The following is a 13,135-nucleotide window of genomic DNA, read 5'->3' as shown; positions in this document are numbered from 1 at the left end:
CCATTGATATATTTGACTGGTTTTCTTTTTTTTTAAAGATTTTATTTATTTATTTGACAGACAGAGATCACAAGCAGGCAGAGAGGCAGGCAGAGAGAGAGAGAGAGGGAAGCAGGCTTCCTGTGGAGCAGGGAGCCTGATGCGGGGCTCGATCCCAGGACCCTGAGATCATGACCCAAGCCGAAGGCAGCAGCCCAAACCACTGAGCCACCCAGGTGCCCCTTGACTGGTTTTCAATTGTACCCACACTTTAATTGCTTTAATAAGTTCTAGGAAATCAGGTAAGCAATCCATTGTTATTATTATTTTTAAAAAATGAATCAGTTTCTGTATGTTTGAAAATTTTGGTAATAAAGTATTGGGGAAAATGACTTGGATTTTCTTGTACAATTATAGCTAAATTTCGAGATTAATTTCCCAATTCTCCCCAAAGCTGTCTTGCTATTTTGACTGACATTGAACTGACTCTACACATTTGAAGAAGTTTCAAGAGTTGAATCTATACCTTTGAGGAAGTTTCAAATCTTGAGGCATTATATCTTCCCATCCAGGAACATGCGATGAATTCCACTCATTCAAGATTTTTTAAATGCTATTTATTTATTTTTTTTTTTACTTTTATATTTCCAGCACATTACTGATCTAGTTTGGTTCCAAGATTTGAAAAGTGTTTATTCATAAATATCTTAAATTTTAAAAAAGATTTTATTTATTTACTTGACAGAGAGAGACAACAGTGAGAGAGGAAACACAAGCAGGGGGAGTGGGAGAGGGAGAAGCAGGCTTCCTGCTGAGCAGGGAGCCTGATGAGGGGCTCGATCCCAGGGTCCTGGGATCATGACCTGAGCTGAAGGCAGGGGCTTAATGACTGAGCTACTCAGGTGCCCCTATATTTAAAATTTTTGCATACTTGTGTAACATTTGAGCAAATTACTATCTTATTACTTCTAAAATATTTCAGCATGTTCTTCAAATGTTACACATAAAAATGATCTAATTTTCAAAGAGAAATAACTTTTTCCTGCCATTTTGTTGACCAAGTCAGAAAAATAATGAATTGTGTGCATGAGTTCACGTTAGTCATTTTCCCCCCTTGAAATGAGATTGTTTCTAATATTCATTGTCATATTAATCGTGGGTAGTCTCGGAATATATCTTCCTTAATGTTGTATTATTGTTAAGATATACTGCTCATCCAGTTTAGATCCTTGATTCAGAGTTGTATTAAAAAATTACATAGGGGGACACCTGGTGGCTCAGGTTAAGTGTCTGCCTTCACCTCAAGTCATGATCCCAGGGTCCTGGGATCAAGTCCCACATTGGGCTCCTTGCTCAGTGGGAAGCCTGTTTCTACTTCGCCTGTTGCTCCCCTGCCTGTGCGTGCTCTCTCTCCCTGACAAAAAATTACATTGGTTTATAGAAACATAACATTTGACAGCGGGTATTTGATAGGATCCAGTGCAACATAAGCTACTTGAATACCTATCTCTCAGATAGATTAGGCTTTTACATAAACAAAACCAAGCAAATGCTCAAATCAAGCAAGAACATGCAGTTTCAAGTAACACAATTAGTGAGCTTAAAGCATTATTTTTAACAGATTTTATTTATTTGTTTGACAGAGAGAGAGAGAGAGAGAGAGAACGCACAAGCAGGGGTAGCAGCAGGCAGAGGGAGAGGGGGAAGCAGACTCCTCACAGAGCAGGGAGCCTGATGGGGGCTCAGTCCTAGGACCCTGTGATCATGACCTCAGCTGAAGACAGATACTTAACTGACTGAGTCACCCAGGCGCCCCTTAATGCACTATTTTTAACAATTAAGTGGAGGATATGCATTCTGTGTTAAGAAACCTGTCAATGTAAAGAACATATTGAAATGACTTTTGGCGTGAAAATAATGACTCTATTCATATTTGTTTATTCATGTAATAGATATTAATTGACTGCCTACTAGTAACAGAGTGTTCTAGACCCTGGATATGGACTGAAAACATGGAGACAAGACCCCTGCTTTCGTGGCTTTCATAGTTCTTTTGGAGGAAATGGTCTTCCTTTGATAGAAATAAGGTTATCCAATAAGATCATTTCAGTTGTTTTAAGTACCACAAGAGATATAGTAGGTGATGAGGAGAAAAGAAAACTTCAGGCTTAGGATTTTTGTGCATGACAAGAGGATAGGTTTCCCAGAAAGGAGTTTTTAAAGAAATTATGGTGAGAACTGTAGTTCACTTGACTTGAAGACACTCATGTGTTCTTTCTGTTTCTCGCCAGGTGCTACGGACCCGAGCAAAATCATACCTCAGTCATGACCTTCAGTCTCCGAAGCAATGATTTTTGCTAACTTGACAATAGGTATGGTCATCCTTGCTCAAACTGGAATAAGGATTGTGGGTAATGCTTTACTCTGTTGTCATGTCTGCTCTCTTTTTAGGAGACCTAGATTGAGACCATTAATGCAAATAATCAACCATCTTGCTTTAGCCAATACTTTGATCCTTCTTTGTGGAGGAATCCCTTTGACAATGGTAACCTTTGGGTTGAAATATTTCCTATATGATGTCATACATAAACTTATCTTTTATTTTCAGAGTTGCCTAGGGAAATTCTCTTAGCATCACCTGTCTTTTGGGTGGTTTCGGGCCTCAAGTATTGACCCTACAAACTATATATAGATGGGCAGAACTCAAATTCAAATCCCCAAAGCACATTAATTCACCATATGTCCCAAGTTGGATGTTTCATTGGCTGATAAATATCATTGCTCCCATGAAAGAAACTGGATCAAAGACTAGCAGAAATATCAGTGTGAAATAAAATCTGGGGTATTGCCCTAATTGGTTGATTAATGCAATTACAGAATCAACACATTTAATTATTTTCACCTCTGTTGATGTTACTTGCTTGGGATTCATGATATGGGCCAGTGGGTACATGATATTTTTCCTTCACAGGCACCAACAGCAACACATTCTCAGCACTAGACAATCCTCCCAAATATCCCCAGAGACCAGAGCCATGAAAACTATGCTAAGACTTGTGAGCAGTTTTTCTATATTTCATTCTCTCTCTTCTGGTTTTGAAATGCATGCTTATCTTTTTGAAAACCACCCATTGTGGCTTGTGAACACCAGTGTGCTTCTAGCATCTTGTTTTCCAACCCTCAGTCCCTTTTTGCTCTTAAAAGGGGACCCTCATATCTCCAGCTTCTGCTGTTCCTGCTTGAGGAAGTTGTAGAATTCAGCCAACTACTGACAGTCTTCTAGAACATTCATTCACCCATGGATCTCCTACTGTCAAGTATGTGAAGTGTATTCTCGGCACCACTGACCTGTGTTAGACACAGTGGTGAACAGCAAGGGTATTTGCTCCAATGAAGTCGGTGGGGAATCCAGACGTCAGACAAATAATGATAGAATTGCAGTCGCGCGGATTGGTGCACTGAGTAACTCAGGACAGCATGTTTTAGGACTGTGGAAAGCTTCCCTTTGCTTAGGCTGCTCCCTGAGCATTTTGGAGGAAGTTTGCCAGCCTTAGTGGGTGTTTTAGGTAAACAGAAAAGCGTGTCTGGACACCATTTGCAGGAAGGAACAGAAAACATACAAAGAACTGAAGGAAACCCCATGTACCTCGTATGCCAAGAGCAAGGGACTTCGGCATGATCGAAGTACGGATGACAATTAGCTAGGTCTTACAGATTAGGTGAAGAATTTGTATCATGACTCTCAACAGTCGTTTCAGACAATTTAAGGATTTTTGTCTAGGAGAAAGGAGGCATTAAAAGAAAACGTCTAATTTGCATACCCATTCTGAGCATGGTTTATTGAGTTGAGCAACAGTGGCTTTGGGAGGCAGATACGGGAGACTGTTGAGGTCCACCAGGTGAGAGAGGACGATTCTTCTGATAAAGATGATGAAAATGAACATGAGGGGGAGCAGCACATGGACTTGAGAAAAACTTCCTCAGAAAGAAGGAAGCAGGGGCGCCTGGGTGGCTCAGTGGGTTGAGCCTCTGCCTTCGGCTCAATCTCAGTCCTGAGATTGAGCCCTACATCGGGCTCTCTGCTCACTGGGGAAACTGCGTCCACGTCCACCCCCTCTCTGCTTGCCTCTCTGCCTACTTGTGATCTTTGTCTGTCAAATAAATAAATAAATAAATAAAATCTTTGGGGGGGGGGAAGAAAGAAGGAAGCACTGAGCTTAGCGATCATCTTACCAATGGTTATTTAAGGCTGCTGTGGACAGTGGCTCACCGTTCTCCGGAGACATGGGCACCTGGAGGGATTGTGGTGGTGTGTCTCGATCCTGAGAAATTGGGAAGGGTCCTTGGGGTGTCGAAATACCGCACATTCTTTTTAGCACGTGGCGTGTGTTGTGTCTCTAAGGCATCCGCTTCACGGATGTGTCTGGTGAGGTATCACACACGTATACATGAGCCAGGGACAGAGGGAAGGCTTGATTTGTGGATACACATTTGGGTGCCAACAACATATATCGGTACTAGGGACTTAGGTAGGGTTGAAATAAAAGGAGGAGCAGTTTGAGAGTGGAGAGAATATGCCTGAGAACTTAGTAACAAGTTAGCTTCATTTAAAGATCTGATAGAGGAGATAGATCTACACTTCTACTCTGTTCATTCCTTTATTCATTCATTTTAATGAGAATATTCAATGCTCCTTTACTATATGTCTGGCACTGTTATAGGCAATGTTTCAGATATGAACATATAGTTATACATCTGATAGGAAGAAATAGTGGTCCTTATGAAGTTTATATTCTACTGCGAGTGGCAGAAAATATTAAATGGATACCATAGTATTTCAGCTGCTGCTAAGTGCTCTATTGAAAACTAATGAGTAGGAGGGGGACAAAGAATGCCCTGGGTGATTCAGGTTTAGTGGGGGTTTTTTGTTTTTTGTTTTTTAAGATTTTATTTATTTATTTATTCGGAGAGAGAGTGTGTACGTGCTCATGAGTGGGGTTGGGTAGAGGGGGAGGGAGAGGTAAACAGAATCTTTTCTTTTTCTAAAAGATTTTATTTATTTATTTGACAGAGAGAAAAAGATCACAAGTAAGCAGAGAGGCAGGCAGAGGGGGGGGGGGAAGCAGGCTCCCCGCTGAGCAGAGACCCCCGATGCAGGGCTCAATCCCAGGACCCTGAGATCATGACCTGAGCTGAAAGCAGAGGCTTAACCCACTGAGCCACCCAGGCGCCCCTAAGATTAAGATTAAGATTCATCAGAGAGAATCTTAAGCAGACTTCCCCTGAACGTGGAGCCCAACGTGGGGCTTGATCTCATGACCTTGAGATCATAACCTGAGCAGAAACCAAGAGTTGGGCGCCCAACTGACTGAGCCACCCTGGCACCCCCTGTAGGTGGTTCAGTTTTCAATAATCTGGTCAGGAGATCCTTCCTGAGAGTGTGATATTTGAGCAGAGACTTGAAGGACTGGAGGGAGGACGTGATGCATACAGCCTTTGGCAAGAACATAGAGGGTAGAGCGGATAGGTAGGGGAAAGATGGAGCAAGGACAGTTATTGGTGCGTTTAGGGATTAGGAAGGTGACCAGAGGGGCTGTGGGGAGACTGGATAATGAGCCACAGGAAGAGTTTAAAGTGCCAGCTTATATGAAGTATTGTAGGTAGTGTAACTATTTTGACTTTTTTTAGGGAGCCACTAGGTATTTTTGAACAGAGGAATGACATGGCCCTATTTATCTTCTGAAAGAAAGATGATGGTGGTTTTCTACTCTACCAGTTCCAAGAACTCCCTTTCCCTAATGGTTTCAGGATGGGCTTGGCGGAGGCGATGTTTGTGCCATATGTGGAAGCTGGAAGAGAAGCAGTAGCCATATGCTCTGAAGGGCAGTGTGGGCCCAGGTGCTGCTGAGTCAGTCATCTGCTGACTCAGCGGCAGGCACGGGGCCCCAGCTCCTGCCAGGACCTTGCTCAGCTCCTCCCAGCACTGTGCCAGGTGTGTGTGCAGCCCAGGACTCGGTGCCCGCTTCTGCATGTCGCCCACATTGTAGGAGGTGGAGGTCATGAGGCACCGACTTGGGTCCCAATTTGTCCTCGCCCTTTCCTATTTCACACCCAGCTTTTACGGCCTGTGTGGCCTGTCAACCTACAGCGACCTCAGGCCCACCCCTGGACCTGTGTGGCATCCCGTAGACTCCCACAACGGTGAGAGGTCTAATCCTTATTTTAAGAAAACCTCCTATTCCATTCCCCTCCTATTCCATTCCCCTTCCAGTGGTTCTACTTCTCTGATTGACTCCAACCTGAAACAACGATGTTCCTCCTGGGTTCTTGCTTGGGAGATCAAAGGACACAAGAAGGCAAATTTGCTTATATCTTTACACATTTGCTTTTTTCCCTTTCTGAGGCAGTTACAATTGCCAGGCAAATAGGAGTCTTTTTAAAAAAAATATTTTATTAATTTATTTGAGAAAGAGTGAGAGCGAGAGAGATCACAGAGTGAGGGGGAGAAGCATACTCACCACTGAGCAGGGAGCCCAATCCCAGGACCCTGAGATCATGACCTGAGCCGAAGGCAGCCTGTTAACTGACTGAGCCAGTCAAGTGCCCTTAAATGACATCACTTTTAAAGTTTCTTTGTTTAAAAAAAAAGTAAAGTTTCTTTGTTGGTAGTATTTAGAAAGTACATAGAAATAAAGTCAGCATTGTATTTTGAATTTGAGTCCAGCAACATTGCTAAATTATAGTATATTGCTTAATTTTTAAAAAAGATTTTATTTATTTATTTGATAGAGAGAGAGATCACAAGTAGGCAGAGAAGCAGGCCAGAGAGTGAAAGGAGGAGGAAGCAGACTCCCCGCCGAGCAGAGAGCCCGATGTGGGACCCGATCCCAGGACCCTGAGATCTTGACCTGAGCTGAAGGCAGAGGCTTAACCCACTGAACCACCCAGGTGCTCAGGATATTGCTTTATATTCCATTTTATTTTCTATGTGCACCATGCTGTCATCTGCAGATATAACAAGTTTATTCATTTTCATCTAATCTATATGCCTTTTATTCATTTGCCTTGCCTTAAATTCATTGGTAGAACCTCTAACAACATGGTGAGAATGGGCATATTTAGTTAATTCTGATGTTAGGGGGGAAAGCTTTCCATTTTCATCATTAATTATAATAACTCATCATTGTGATTGGCTGTAGAAATTTTCGATGTTATTGTAAGAATAAAGAGATTTTCTTCGGTTCTCACTTTGCTAAGAATTTTGCATTTCTTGAATAAACCCCATTTGGTTGTGATATATTTTTTTAAAAAGATTTTATTTATTTATTTGACAGACAGAGATCACAAGTAGGCAGAGAGGTAGGCAGAGAGAGAGGGGGAAGCAGGCTCCCCGCTGAGCAGAGAATCTGATGCGGGGCTTGATCCCAGGATCCTAGGATCATGACCTGAGCAGAAAGCAGAGGCTTTAACCCATTGAGCCACCCAAGCACCCCGGTTGTGATATATTTTTTATTTTTTCTTGATTTATTGGTATTTTGATAAGGAGTTTTGCATCTATGTTTATGAGATGCATTTTGAAATGTCCTTATCAGGTTTGGTATCAAAATTGCTGGATTTTTAAAATGAGTTGCAGTGTTTCCTTCTTTCTGTTCTCTGGAAGAATTTATGTAAGACTAATATTATTTCTTTATTAAATGTCTAGAATTCCCTGGTGAAGCGATCAGGCATGGAGTTTCCTTGTGGAAAAAATTTAAAATAGTGGTCCAATTTCTTTAATAGTGCTAGGAGAATTCAGACTTTCTAATTCTTCTTGTATCAATTTTTATAGGTTTTATTTTTCAAGAAAATTGGTCATTGAACTAAGTTTTCAAATATTGAGAAGTTGTTTATTGGATTCTCATTATCTTTAAAAATGTGTGGAGAGGGACACCTGGGTGGGACAGTTGGTTAAGCATCTGCCTTTGGCTCAGGTCACAATCCCAGGGTCCTAGGATCAAGTCCCATGTTGGGCTCCTTGCTCAGGGTGAAGTCTCTGCCCCTCCTCCCTGCTCATGCTCCCTCTCTCTCACTCTCGCATTCTCTCTTTCAAATAAATAAATAAAATCTTTTTAAAAAAGAAATTGTGGTCATTTATTCCATTTCTTGATGCATACTTGACAACAGCAGAATCCCTGCCTTTCCTCCTTAATATTATGAGTGAGTACTGTTACTATAAGTGTCCTTGGAAAGCCCTTGCAAATTAATCTGACTGTTGCAATAGCAATTTGCAATTGACACGTATATATGGCATTGCGAGGAGAGTGACTTTGTCAAAGAGGCAAATGCGGTGACTCCTATCACCTACCTCTCTGCGGACTTCACTTGTTTAGCTTGTGTTGAAGTGGGTGGAGTTTGGATACTGACTATAGTTAACCATTAAATCAATCAGGATTCCTAATTTCTGTGCGTTAGAGGATGGCGGGTAAATTCATAACAGATGCCAGTAGTACAGATGTCTCAGCTACGTCACCCAAATGACAGTCATTGCTGCATTTAGCAACTCCCTCTACTTAGAAGCACAGTGTTAGTGGCCTCTGAGTGGCTCAGTCAGTTGAGTGTCTCTGACTCTTGATTTTGTTTTGGGCTATGATCTTGGGGTCATGGGATCCCGTCCCACCACAGGCTCTGCACTGGATGTGGAGTCTGCTTGGGTTTCCCTCTCTCCCTCTGCCTGCCTACCCCCAACCCAGTTCACTCTCTCTCCCTCATTCTTTCTCTCACACACACAAAAAGCGCAGTATTTATTTGGTTTTGGTTTCTGTACATTTTAAACATACACACCAGTTGAATGTGCTGCTCTGATCCATTTTTTTTTAAGATTTTATTTATTTATTTGACAGAGGGGATCACAAGTAGGCAGAGAGGCAGGCAGAGAGACAGGAGGAAGCAGGCTCCCCGCTGAGCAGAGAGCCCGAGGCGGGGCTTGATCCCAGGACCCTGGGATCATGACCTGAGCCGAAGGCAGAGGCCTTAACCCACTGAGCCACCCAGGCGCCCCTCTGACCCATTTTTTATGAAATAGGCAGTATTGATTGGGTTCTAAAGCTAGAGAAGATTTGGCAAGTCTTTTTAAAAATTTTTTTAAAGATTTTATCTTTAAGTAATCCCTACACTGAATGTGGGGCTCAGACTCACAACACTGAGATCAAAAGTCACATGCTCCACTGACAGAGCCAGCCAGGTGCTCCTGGCAAGTCTTTTTTTTTTTTTTTTTTAATGGGATATAATTGACATATAGCATTGTATTAGTTTTAGGTGTATAATGATGATGACATAATGATTTGATATTTGCATAGATTGTGAAATGATTAAGCAAAATAAATTTAGTTAACATTCATTACCAAACATAGCTACACATTTTTTTTTCTTGCAATGAGAACTTTTAAGATCTGAGATGCCTGGGTAGCTCAGTCAGTTAAACGTCTGCCTTCAGCTCAGGTCATGATCCCAGGGACCTGGGATCATGTCCCACATTGTGTTCCCTGCTCAGTGGGGAGCCTGCTTCTCCCTCTGCCTGCTGCTCCCCCGCGTGTGCTCTCTCTTTCTCTCTCTGGCAGATAAATAAATAAAATCTTTTTAAAAAGAACTTTTAGGATCTATCTTAGTCAATTTCAAATATATGTTTTGATCTTACCAAATATATGATATGATATTGTTAACTATAGTCACAATGCTGTATATTACAACCCCAGGGCTTATTGATTTTATAACTTTTGAAGTTTATACCTTTTGACTCCCTTTACCCATTCCACCCCTCTATTTTACTATTGATGTACTTCATTCTCTTAGTTTCTGAACAACCCCATTCTTTTCTGTCCCACATTCTTTGCTGCCCACTTCTTTCAACCTAGATCTCTTAACTCTGTAATACACCAGGGGTTGTTCTTAGTTCTCCTCCTCCTCTCTACCTTCACATTCTTTTAAAAAAAGATTTTATTTATTTATTTGAGAGGGACACAGAGAGAGCAAGAGCACAAGAGCAGGGGGAGGGAGAAGCAGACTCCCCACTGAGCAGGGAGCCCAAAGACAAGGCTCAATCCCAGGACCCTGAGATTATGACCTGAGCTGAAGGCAGACACTTATCTGACTGATCCGCTCAAGTGCCCCCATATTCTTTTTTTTTAAGCTTTATTTATTTATGAGAGAGAGAGAGAGAGAGAGAGAGAGAGAATGTAAGCAGGAGGAGGGGCAAGATGCAAAAATCTTTAACAAAATATTAGCAAATCAAATCCAGCAATACATAAAAGGATATTACATCATGAGCAAATGAAGTTTCTTTCAGGAATGAAATATATTTTTTAATTTTAATTTTTATTAACATATAATGTATTATTATCCCCACGGGTACAAGTCTGTGAATCACCAGGTTTACACACTTCACAGCACTCACCATAGCACATACCCTCCCCAGTGTCCATAAGGAATGAGATATATTTTTAACATTGGAGGCATTTTACCATACCAATAAAGAAAAAACCCACAAATTATACATTCATCTAGGTACATAAAAAATTAGTAAGTGAAGAACATTTGACAAAATGCAAGACCCATTTATGATGAAACTCATAGAAAACTGAAACCAGAAGGCAACTTCCCAAGTCTGTTGAGTGATATCTTACCCAGCCCCCCGCCAACAAATCAACAACAAACATCATAATGTCAAACTGTTAAAAATCATTCCTCTAACATTAGGGATAAAACAAGGATGTCTGATGTTAAACAACCTCTACTCAACATTGTACTGGAGGTCTTAGCTATTGAAATAAGGGGAGAAAAAGAACTAAAAGACATACGAATTAGAAAGGAAGGACTAAAATTGTTATTTTTTAAATTTTTAAAAGTATTTATTTATCTATTTTTAGAGTAGGGAGAAGGACACATGGAGGGGGCAGAGAGAATCTCAAGCAGACTCCATGCCAAACACAGATCCTATGCAGGGCTTAGTCTCACTACCTGAGATCATGACCTGAGCCAAAACAAAAAATCGGATGCTTAACTGACTGAGCCACCCAGGTGCCCCAAAATTGTTATTACTTGCAAATCACATACTTGCTTTGGGTTTTCTAGATACACAATCTTTATAAATTCAGAGTTAGTGAATTTATCAATGTTGATATGTATAGGTCAATAAATAAAAGCCAATTGTATTTCTGTTTATCTGCAATAAATTAAAAATGAATCATACCATGTACATCAAAATACAACACATACCTCAGAATGATTTTAACAAAATAAACAATACCATAACACTGAAAAACACAAAATTTCTCTAAGAAATTAAGGAAGACCTAAATAAGGAAGAATATAACATTCATGGACTAGAAGGCTCAATATTGTAAATATGTAAAAATTTCCCCCAAATGTATGTAATGCAATACTGATTAAAAATCACAGAACAGGGGCACCTGGGTGGCTCAGTGGGTTAAAGCCTCTGCCTTCGGCTCAGGTCATGATCCCAGGGTCCTGGGATTGAGCCCCGCATCAGGCTCTCTGCTCAGCAGGGAGTCTGTTTCCCTCTCTCTCTCTCTGCCTGCCTCTCTGCCTATTTGTGATCTCTGTCTGTCAAATAAATAAATAAAATCTTTTAAAAAAAATCACAGAACATTTTGTGGAAATTGACAAGATGATTCTAAAACTCATATGAAAGGGCGCCTGGATGGTTCAGTGGGTTAAAGCCTCTGCCTTCACTCAGGTCATGATCCCAGGGACCTGAGGTCGAGCCCCACATCGGGCTCTCTGCTCAGCAGGGAGCCTGCTTCCTCCTCTCTCTGCCTGCCTCTCTGCCGACTTGTGATCTCTGTCTGTCAAATAAATAAATAAAATCTTAAAAAAAAAAACTCATATGAAAATGTGAAGGTCCCAAAATAACCAAGGCAATCTTACAGAAGAATAATAAAACTGGAGTACTTTTGCTGCCGTGTATAGAAATCCATTATACTGGTACAGTGTTTAAGATAGTGAGATACTGATGCAAGGGAAGAGAAATTGACCAGTGGAATAGAATAGAGTCTGGTAATAAATCCTTGCATATATGGTGACCTGATTTATGACAATTATGCTACAGCAATGCAGTGATGCTGCTCCAAGTCAATTCCAGATAGTTAGAGACTCTGTAAATATTAAATAAAGTTTTTAGAGGGAGCAGAAGAGAATACCTTCTTGACTTTAGAGGAGACAAAGATAGACATTTTTAAAATATTTATTTATTTTTGAGAGAGAGAGCGTGTGCAAGTGGGGGAGGGTTAGAAGGAAAGGGAGAGAGAGAATCTCAAGCAGACTCCCGCTGATATGGGGCTCAATCTCACACCCCTGAGATCATGGCCTGAGCCGAATTCAAGAAGCAAATGCTCAATCGACTGAGCCATCCTGGCACCTTAAGACAAAGATATTTGTAACAGGACACAAGAAATATTAACCATAAAATAAAAGTATCACAAGTTGTAATATATTAAAATGAAGAACATTTTTCCAATGGCAACATTAAGGGACTGAAAATCAACCCACAGAATGAGGAAAGATACTTTCTTTTTTTAAAAAAAGATTTTATTTATTTACTTGACAGATCACAAGTAGGTAGAGAGGCAGACAGAGAGAGAGATGGGGAAGCAGGCTCCCTGCTGAGCAGAGCGCCCCATGCGGGGCTTGATCCCAGGACTCTGGGATCATGACCTGAGCCATGTTTCTCCCTCCCCAAGGCCCTGGCAGCTACCATTTTACTCACTGCATCTATGATCTTGACTATTTTGGATTCTACATATAGCTAAGAGAATATTTGTCTTTCTCTATCTGGCTTATTTCACCTGCCATAATGTCCTTCACGTTTTTCAATGTTGTCACAAATGGCAGGATTTCCTTCTTTTTAAAGGATGAATAATATTCTACTGTATGTTTGTGCCACAATGTATGTCCCTGCATCCTGTTTTCCATAGTGGCTGCACCAATTTACATTTCCACCAACAGTACACAATGATTTCCTCTACTCCACATCTTCACCAACACTTATTATCTTTTCCGTTTTTTCTTTTAATGGTGGTCACTCTGACAGATGTGAGGTATTATTTCACTGTGTTTTGATTTGCATTTCCTTGGTGATCAGTGTTATTGAGGACTTTTTCAT

At 41.0% G+C, this 13,135-nt stretch overlaps 1 long non-coding RNA gene across 3 annotated transcripts in view; it reads left to right on the top strand.

The window, feature by feature from the left end:
* The window catches only part of LOC131817513 (uncharacterized), a 39,684-nt gene extending 32,410 nt beyond the window's left edge, over positions 1–7,274 (top strand). For 2 of the 3 annotated variants that reach the window (XR_009348535.1, XR_009348537.1), the window contains 2 exons: positions 2,271–2,351; positions 2,951–4,170. This is a non-coding gene — a long non-coding RNA (uncharacterized LOC131817513). Of the gene's footprint in view, positions 1–2,270; positions 2,352–2,950; positions 4,171–6,250 lie in introns of those variants that run through there. The other variant, XR_009348536.1, reaches the window with a different exon arrangement.
* The last annotated feature ends 5,861 nt before the right edge of the window (positions 7,275–13,135 follow it).

This window comes from Mustela lutreola, chromosome 16 (genome assembly GCF_030435805.1).
Source record: "Mustela lutreola isolate mMusLut2 chromosome 16, mMusLut2.pri, whole genome shotgun sequence".
NCBI lineage: Eukaryota > Metazoa > Chordata > Mammalia > Carnivora > Mustelidae > Mustela > Mustela lutreola.
The sequence above is the reverse complement of the archived record's forward strand: the minus strand, read 5'-3'. Positions and strand labels throughout refer to the sequence as shown.